General features: G+C 41.2%; 1 pseudogene; it reads left to right on the top strand.

The window, feature by feature from the left end:
• Positions 1 to 1,765: 1,765 nt before the first annotated feature.
• LOC121823570 (S-methyl-5'-thioadenosine phosphorylase-like) overlaps positions 1,766 to 10,247 on the top strand; it is a 73,827-nt pseudogene continuing 65,345 nt past the window's right edge.

Below are 10,247 nucleotides of genomic sequence, written 5' to 3'. Positions count from 1 at the left end.
AAAAAAGTAAAACAAACAACAAAAGGCACTTGCATCCACCCTCTGCCCTTGCAACACCCCCCAAATAAAATCAAATTTAAAAGAAAACCCCAAAACTAAGCAAAACAAAAACTAAAACAAAAGCAAAAAAAAAGAAGAAGAAAAAAGAGAGAGAAAAGTCTTGTTTTGGAAGCTGTAGTGTGGCCTGTTGAGTCACACAGTTTACCCCTTAGTCTATTCATCTTTACTTGCAAGTGTTCATTGCCTTGAGTCATTGGTCTGGCTCCAGGCCTCTGGTTTGTGCTACACAATTAATAATGTGCTCTCATTGAGACTCCTCTTGGATAGCCTGTTGTTGCCCTGTGTCATGGAGATCCTGTTGTTTTGGATCTGTAGATTTGTCCCTTTCACATGCTCCAATAGTTCATAGATGAGGTAGACGTTGGGGTAGGCTAACTCATAGCCCTGGTTCTAGGCCTGGAATGGAAGCTGGGTTGGTCAACCTGCTAACTTCTCATTGTCATTACCCAGGTGACCTCTCCAGCTCTGCCTCTACTGTCTTACCAAGGCAGGTGCAAGAACCTGTAGCACAAATTCTGATTGGAGTCAATAATAAAAACCCGGAGCCAGTTCCTTTATGTTCCCATCTCTCACTCCCTACCCTCCATTGGCCCCTCTTTTCCCCAGTTTATTCATGGAGATCTCATCTATTCCCCTTCCCAGAGCGATACATGCACCATCCTTTTTGGGTCCTCCTTTTTAGCTAGCTTCTCTGGAGCTGTGGATTATAGTCTGGTTATCCTTTGCTTTACATCTAGTATCCACTTTTGAGTAGGTACATACCATGTTTGTCCTTCTGAGTTTAGGTTACCTCACTCAGGATAATATTTTCTAGTTCCATCCATTTGCCTGCAAATCTCATGATGTTATTGTTTTTTACTGCTGAATAGAACTCCATTGTGTATATGTGCCACATTTTCTTAATCCATTCTTTGGTTAAGTGGCATCTAGGTTGTATGAACTGGCTTTTTGGAGTCCACTACCTATGATGGGACACCTAGCACAGCCTTGAGGCAGAGGGAGGGACTTGGGCCTGCCTCTACTGAATGTACCAGGTTCTGCTGACTCCACATGGGAGACCTTACCTTTGTGTAGGAGGGAATGAAAGGTAGGTGGGTGGGAGAAGGCTGGAGGGGTGGGAAGAGGGAAGAGGGGGATCTGTGATTGGTATGTAAAATGAATAAAAAATTACTTAATTAAAAAAAAAACACCCAGAGCCAGTAATTAGGATAAATGCTGAAATATCAGAGAAGCAGAGCAGCCAACCACTAGATAGTTCTTACCACTATGACTCCTCAGACTAAAAGGGAACAAGCTCCTGTCTCCTCTCACCTTATATTCCTCTCTCCACCCAGACATATCACTTTCTGTCTCCACCTCCCTAGTACTGGGATCAAAGGTGTGTGCCAACATTGCCTGGCTCTGTCTCTCTTTTAGACTAATCAATCTTGTGTAGCCCAGTGTGGCCTTGAACTCAGAGATCAGTCTGCCTCTATCTCCCAAGTGCTGGAATTAAAGGTGTGTGCCATCATTTTCTGGCTTCTATGGCTAACCAATGGCTTGGCTCTGTACTCTGATCTTCAGGCAAGCTTTATTTTATTCGTAGATCAAAAAAAAAAAAACCAACACTACAAGGAGGACCTCTCTCCAAATTGCTGGATCAGTCATCCCTACAGCCCTTAGAGTAGCCACTGACATCAATTCTGACCCTGGCTGATGGAGGGCCATGGACCCAGACATGGTCATTGACAGCAGCCCTAGACTGGATGTTACAGTAGTCCCAGGTGGCAGCCCAGAGCCCCTGGAAGTTGCACAGTCTTTGATGGTCTCTGGAGTGACAGACATGAACAGAGACACTGGCTGCAGCAGGGTAATGTGCTGTGGGATGGTCTGTATGTCAAATTGCTTTGATTGGTTAATAAATAAAACACTGATTGGCCAGTGGCCAGGCAGGAAGTAGGTAGGACAAGGAGAGAGGAGAATTCTGGGAAGTGGAATGCTGAGGTGGAGAGACACTGCAGCCACCGCCCGGACAAGCAGCATGTAAAGACGCCGGTAAGCCACCAGCCACGTGACAAGGTATAGATTTATAAAAATGGATTAATTTAAGCTGTAAGAACAGTTAGCAAGAAGCCTGCCACGGCCATACAGTTTGTAAGCAATATATGTCTCTGTGTTTACTTGGTTGGGTCTGAGCGGCTGTGGGACTGGCAGGTGACAAAGATTTGTCCTGACTGTGGGCCAGGCAGGAAAACTCTAGCTACAGTAATGGACCCAGACATGGCCTTCAGCCACAGCCCTGGTCCACAGGATACCATGCCCCAGTTGATATCACTGGACACCCAAATCAGCTTGGTCCCCAGATTGGCAAAGCCCTCAGACACCAACATGGTCACAGGTTGCAGCCCAGATCCCAGGCATCCTCATGGGCTGTGGTGGCCACATGGGCCATGTATCTCAACACAGACTACCACAGCCGAAGCAGGACCATGGACCTGGCTATGATTGATTGACCTTTAATGTCCATGAAGGTTGATGCAGAAAATTCTCTTGCAATATGTTACAATTGCAAGGCGACAATCCAGATGCCTGTTTGAGATGCCAGAGAGTCCATTTACTTACAGTGTTATGTGGCAAGTTCTGTGGAGTGACATGTTTACTATATCCTGAGCCTTGATCTCATTAGAGTTTGGATTAGCATCTCTCTAATAGTAAAAAGATCTAGATCGCAAAGCATGACCAGAATTGAATATCTCTGCTGGTCTAGAATGTAATAGGGAGCTATGGGACCTGGACATCAAGTGAATCTGTTCCTACCTCCATGTCTTTTCCTCAATTATAAAAATTGCCCCAGAAGGGCTTTGAATAGAAAAAGTTTCATCATCTGCCTCTATTTTTAGAAGAAAAAAAAGAATATAAAAATTAGGAAGCACTTATACCAGCTTGGATTTTTTTAAAGCCAAAAGTATACAACCACACACACTTCATTTATGCTGTACATTGTCATATTCGACTTCTGGGAAAATACACCTTGCATTAGATCTTCTGTGAATACTGAAGATATAAATGCATTTCTGAGTCATTATTGATAAATGGAGAAATGGGCAATTCAATGATTTCTGAATTTCCTGAGTTAGCTCTAGTGGATATGGATCAAGTGGAGTAAACAATGATAATAGTCATATGGTAGCCGGAAGTTTCTTGGTCCTGCCCGGCCCCATGGTCTCATAGCCGCTTATAAAATAATCACTCAGAGGCTTATATTAAATACAGACTGTATGGCTAAAGCTCCTGGCTAGCTAACTCTTTCATCTTGAATTAACCCATTCCTATTAATCTATGTGTTGCCACATAGCTGTGGCATTACTGGTCTGTTGGCATGTTGCTCCTTCGCAGTGGCTAACCTCTCTCTGGTCTGCCCTTCTCTCTGTATCTTTGCTTGTATTTCCCACCTAGCTGTAAGCTTTCTTGCCATAGGCCAAAACTGCTTTATTTATTATTCAGTGGGAGCCACACATAGTCACAGCCTACAGAAAAACATCCCACAGCAGTCATATACTGAAAAACATGAAGCAAGATAGGGAAAATGTATCTTTGGATTCTTTTTTTTTTCTTTCATTTTTCTTTATGCAGAAATTTTCTACTCACTCTACATATTATCCACAGATCCCCCTCCTTCCTCCTCCCTCCTTTCACCCATTTCCCTCTTTCCCAAGCCATCCCGCATCCCCACATCCCCCAAATCGAGGTCTTCCATGGGGAGTCAGCAGAGCCCAGCACACTGAACCTAGGCAGGTCCAAGTCCCTTCCCACTGCACCAAGGCTGTGCAAGGTGTCACACCACAGGCACCAGGTTCCAGAAACCTGCCCATGCAGCAGGGACAGATCCAGATCCCCCTGCCTGGGTGCCCCCCAAACAGTTTGAGCCAAACAACCATCTTTCATATCCAGAGGGCCTAGTCCAGTCCCATGGGGGCTCCACAACCACCAGTCCACAGTTCATGGGCTTCCACTAGTGTGGCCAGTCATCTCTGCACATCCTCCCATCATGATCTCCATGTCCCTCACTTGCAATATTTCTCCTCTCTCTCATCAATTGGAATCCCAGAACTCAGCCTGGTGCCTGGCTGTGGATCTGCATCTGCCTCCATCAGTCATTGCACAAAGGCTCTATGATGACAGCTAGGTTATTTGCTAGGCAGCTCACTAGAATAAACTGGTCCAAGCACCCTCTGGACCACTGCCAGCAGACAAAGGTGGGGTCAAGCTTGTTGATTCCTGGGAGCCTCCCCAGCACCCTGCCTCTTCCTACTCCCATGATGTCCTCATCTATCATGGTATCTTCCTCCCTGCCCTTCCCACTCTGTCCCTGTTCCAGCTTGACCCTCCTGTTTCCCTATGTTCTGATCCCCCACTCCATGCCCTCTGCCACCCCCCCCCACACCCAGTCCACTTATGTAGATATCATCCACTTCTCCTTCAGAGGGTTATCCATGTGTCCCTCCTAGGGCCTTTCCCTGTTAGCTAGCCTCTCTGGAGTTGTGGGTTGTAGTCTAGCCATCCTTTCCCTCACATTTAGTATCCACTTATGAGTGAGTACATAAAATGTTTGTCCTTCTGAGTCTGGGTTTCTAGTTCCATCCATTTGCCTGCAAATTTCATGATATCATTGTTTTTTACTGCTGAGTAGTACTCCATTGTGTATATATGCCATATTTTCTGTATCGGTTCTTCAGTTGAGGGGCATCTAGGTTGTTTCCAGGTTCTTGCTATTACAAATAATACTGATATGAACATAGTTGAGCATGAGTCCTTGTGGTAAGATTGAGCATTCCTTGGGTATATGCCCAAGAGGGTATAACTGGGTCTTGAGGAAGACTTATTCTCAATTTTCTGAGAAACTGCCATACTGATTTCCAAAGTGGCTACACAAGTTTGCATTCCCACCAACACTGGAAGAGTGTTCTCCTTGTTCCACATCCTCTCCAACATAAACTGTCTTCAGTGTTTTTGAGCTTATCCATTCTGACAGGTATAAGATGGTATCTCAGAGTTGTTTTGATTTGCATTTCCCCGATGACTAAGGATGTTGAGCAATTCCTTAAATGCCTTTCAGCCATTTGAGTTTCCTCTGTTGAGAATTCTCTGTTAAGCTCTGTAGCCCATCTTTAAATTGGACTGTTGGGCATTTTGATGTCTAGCTTTTTGAGTTCTTTATATTTTTTTTTGAGATGAGCCCTCTGTCAGATGTGGGGTTGGTGAAGATCTTTTCCCATTCTGTAGGCTGTCATGTTGTCTTATTGACCGTGTCCTTTGCTCTACAAAAGCTTCTCAGTTTTAGGAGGTCCCATTAATTAATTATTTCTCTCAGTGTATGTGCTACTGGTACTAAATTTAGGAAGTGGTCTCTGGTGCCAATTCATTCCAGACTACTTCCTACTTTCTCTTCTATCAAGTTCAGTGTATCTGGATTTATGTTGAGGTCTTTGATCCACTTGGACTTGAGTTTTGTGTGTGGTAACAGATATGGATCTATTTGCAATCTTCTGCATGTTGACATCCAGTTATACCAGCACCATTTGTTGAAGATGGTTTCTTTTTTCCATGGTTCAGTTTTGGCTTCTTTGTGGAAAATCATATGTTCATAGGTGTGTGGGTTAATGTCAGGGTCTTCAATTCGATTCCATTGGTCCACATGTCGGTTTTTATTCCAGTACCAAGCTGTTTTTTATTACTGTGGCTTTATAGTAGAGCTTGAGATCAGGAATCATGATGCCTCCAGAAGTTGCTTTATTATACAGGATTCTTTTGGCTATTCTAGGATTTTGTTTTTCCATATAAAGTTAATTATTGTTTTTTCCAAGCCTGTGAAGAATTGTGTTGGGATTTTGATGGGGATTGCATTGAATCTGCCATTTTTACTATGTTGATTCTACCTATCCATGAGCATGGGAGATCTTTCAATTTTCTGATATCTTCTTCAATTACTTTCTTTAGAGACTTAAAGTTCTTATCATACAGGTCTTTCACTTGCATAGTTAGAGTTACTTCAAGATATTTCATATTATTTGTGACTATTGTAAAGGGTGATGTTTCTCTGATTTCTTTCTCAGCCCCCTTTTCATTTGTATATAGGAGGGATACTGATTTTTTTGAGTTAATCTTGTATCCTGTCACTTTACTGAAGGAGTTTAGCAGCTGTAGGAGTTCACTGGTAGAATTTTTGGGGTCACTTATACATACTATCATATCATTTACAAATAATGAAAATTTGACTTCTTCCTTTCCAATTTGTATTCCCTTGATCCCCTTATATTGTCTTATTGCTCTAGCTAGAACTTCAAGTACTGTATTGAATAAATATGGGGAGAGTGGACAGCCTTGCCTTGTTCCTGATTTTAGTGGAATCATTTTGAGTTTCTCTCCATTTAATTTGATGTTGGCTGTTGGCATGCTATAAATTGCCTTTATTATGTTTAGGTATGTTCCTTGTATTCCTGATCTCTCTAGTACCTTTATCATGAAGGGGTATTGGATTTTGTCAAAAGCTTTTCAGCATCCAATGAGATGATCATGTGTTCTTTTTTTTCCAGCTTGTTTATATGGTGTATTACATTGACAGATTTTCATATATTGAACCATCCTTGCATCCTTTGGATGAAGCCTACTTGGTCATGGTGAATAATTGTTTTGATGTGTTCCTGGATTTGGTTAGCCAGTATTTTATTGAGTATTTTTGCATCAATGTTCATGAGGGAGACAAGTCTGTAATTCTCTTTCTTTGTTGCATCTTTGTGTGGTTTGGGTATCAGGGTAACTGTAGACTCATAAAAAGAATTTGGTAATGTTCCTTCTGTTTCTATGGTGTGGACCAATTTGAAGAGTATTAGTATTAGCTCTTCTTTGAAAATCTGAGAGAATTCTGTGCTGAAACCATCTGCTGCTGGGGTTTTTATAGTTGGGAGTCTTTTAATGACCATTTCTATTTCCTTAGGGGTCATTGGTCTATTTGAATAGTTTATCTGGTCTTGATTTAACTTTGGTATGGGGTACCTATCCATAAAATTGTCCATTTCTTTCAGATTTTCCAATTTTGTGGAGTACAGATTTTTTAAGTACGACCTGATGATTCTCTGGATTTCCTCACTGTCTGTTGTTATGTCCCCTTTTTCATATCTGATTTTGTTAATTTTGATGCTCTTTCTCTGCTTTTTGGTTAATTTGAATAAGGGCTTATCTACCTTGTTGATTTTCTCAAAGAACCAACTCTTTTTTTCATTGATTCTTTGTATTCTTCTCTTTGGTTCTATTATATTGATTTCAGTCCTCAATTTGATTATTTCCTTGTGACTGTTTCTCCTGGGTGAGTTTGCTTCTTCTTGTTCCAGACCTTTCAGTTGTGCTATTAAGTCACTAGTGTGAGATTTCTCCAACTTCTTTATGTGGACATTTACAGCTATGAATTTTCCTCTTAACACTGCTTTCATAGTGTCCCATAAGTTTGGGTATGTTGTACATTTGTTTTCATTGAATTCTAGGAAATCTTTAATTTTGTTCTTTATTTCTTCCTTGACCCATTGGTGATCCAACTGGGTATTATTCAGTTTCCATGAGATTGTAGGTTTTCTGTAACTTTTGTTGTTGTTGAAATCTAACTTTAAGCCATGGTGGTCTGATAAGACACAGGAGGTTATTTCAATATTTTTGTATCTGTTGAGATTTGCTTTGTGACCAAGCATGTGGTCGATTTTGGAGAAGGTTCCATGGGATGCTGAAAAGAAGGTATAATATTCTTTTGTGTTAGAGTGGAATATTCTGTAGATATCTACTGTCTATTTGAGTCAAAATGTCTATTAGTTCCCTTATTTCTCTATTAGGTTTCTGTCTGGCAGACCTGTCCATTGGTGAGAGTGGAGTGTTGAAGTCTCCCACTACTAGTGTATGGGGTTTGATGTGTGATTTAAGCTTTAGTAATGCTTTTATGAATGTTGGTGCCCTTGTATTTGGGGCATAAATATTCAGAATTGAGACTCATCTTGTTAGATTTTCCCTGTGATAAATATGTAGTGTCCTTTCCGATCTCTTTCAATTGATTTTAGTTTGAAATCTATTTTATTAGATAGTAGGAGAGCTACACCAGTTTGCTTCTTAAATCCATTTGATTAGAAAGTCTTTTCCCAGCCTTTTATTCTGAGGTGGTGTCTGTCTTTGAAGTTGTGGTGTGTTTCTTGTATGCAGCAAATGGATGGATCTTGTTTTTGTATCCATTCTGTTAGCCTGTGTCTTTTATAGGTGAATTGAGACCATTGATATAGATGGATATTAGTGACCATTATTGTTAATTTCTGTTATTTTTTGGTGATAGTGTTGTATGTTTCCCTTCTTTGGTATTTGTTGGTATGGATCTATCTATTGCCTGTGTGTTCATGGGTGTATCTATCTTCCTTAGGTTGGATTTTTTTTCTTCAAATGCTTTCTGTAGGGCTGGATTTGTGGGGAGATATTGTTTAAATCTAGTTTTATCATGGAATATTTTATTTACTCCACCTATGTTGATTGAGAGTTTTGCTATGTATAATAGTCTGGGTTGGCATCCATGGTCTCTTAGTATCTGCATAATGTCTGTCCAGGAACCTTCTGGCTTTTAGAGTTTTCAATGAGAAATCAGGTGTTATTCTTTTGGGTCTGCCTTTATATGGTACTTGGCCTTTTTCCTTTGCAGCTCTTCATATTTTTCTTTATTCTGTATGTTTAGTGGTTTGATTATTATGTGGCAAGGGGACATTTTTGGGTCTAGTCTATTTGGTGTTCTGTAACCTTCTTGTATCATTACAGGCATTTCTTTCTTTAGGTTGGGAAAGTTTTCTTCTATGATTTTATTGAGTATATTTTCTGGGCCCTTGAGTTGGTATTCTTCTCCTTCTTCTATCCCTATTATTCTTAGGTTTGGTCTTCATGGTTTCCCAAATTTCGTGGACATTTTGGATCATGACTTTGTTGGCTTTAGTGTTTTCATTGACTGATGAAACTATTTCTTCTACCATATCTTCAATGTCAGTGATCTGCTCTTCCATCTCTTGCATTCTGTTGGTTATACTTGCATCTGTAGTTCCTGTTCATTTACTCAGATTTTCCATTTTCAGTATTACCTCAGTTTGTGTCTTCTTTATTGACTCCATTTCAGTTTTGAAATCTTGAACTGTTTCCCTCACTTGTTTAATTGCTTTCTCTTGGCCTTCAAGGGATTTATTGATTTCTTCCCATTTTTTGTTTGGCTTTTCCTCAATTTCTTTAAGGGAGTTTTTCATTTCCTCTTTTAAGATCTCTAATATTTTCTTAAAGTCATTTTTTATGATAGATATCTTCTGTTTCTTCTGTGTTGTGATGTTCAGGTCTTGCTGATGTAGGTTGTGATCGAGCCATATTGGTTTTTATGTCATTGACTGTATTTTTGCACTGGTGTCTACCCATCTCTTTTTCCACTTGGTGCAAGTGTTGTCTGTGTCTGAGGGAATCTCTCTTGACCTGATTGATACTCTTGATCCAGTGGGAGCTCTTGGTCTAGTCGGTGCTGATGGATTTTTTTGTCTTAGGGAGCAGCTCTTAGTCCAACTGGTGCTAGTGGGCTCTGTCTCAGGGAATAGCTGCAGTCTTAGTGTGTGGTAGATTGTGGTAATCTGACCTGTCTGCTGGTGCTAACAGGCTCTGTCTCAGGGAACAGTTGCAGTCTTGGAGGGTGGGTGGGATTTGGGGGAGGTGTGGCTTGGGTTACAGCATGTGATTGGGGATGGGGTTAGTCTGACCTGTGTGCAGGAGGTCTGCCTGCCAAGTGGCCTGAAACTCGAACTGCAGTGGGTAGTGGTATAGGGGCACAGGTTTGTACCCCTGGGCCCAAAGCCAAGGGGCTGGGATGTTCTGTTTTGAGGATAAAGACTCACCTCTTAATCCAGTTGGGTGTTGGCAGACTCTGTCTCAGGGAACAGTTGCAGTCTTGGAGCATCCTTGGATTCTTATACTACAATCATTTGAGAGAATCTTTGGCCTTACCTATAAACTTTGAACTGTCTTCCTGCTTATGACATTAACCAGAGATCTTTTATATCACTCTTTCAGGCTATTCTAGAGATGACCACTGTGCACCACTGTCATTGAAGGACTTTTACTACCTTGAAAATTCTTGTTGACTGCCACTTCTTCAGCCAGAACCA

This window comes from Peromyscus maniculatus, chromosome 17 (genome assembly GCF_049852395.1).
Source record: "Peromyscus maniculatus bairdii isolate BWxNUB_F1_BW_parent chromosome 17, HU_Pman_BW_mat_3.1, whole genome shotgun sequence".
NCBI lineage: Eukaryota > Metazoa > Chordata > Mammalia > Rodentia > Cricetidae > Peromyscus > Peromyscus maniculatus.
The sequence above is the reverse complement of the archived record's forward strand: the minus strand, read 5'-3'. Positions and strand labels throughout refer to the sequence as shown.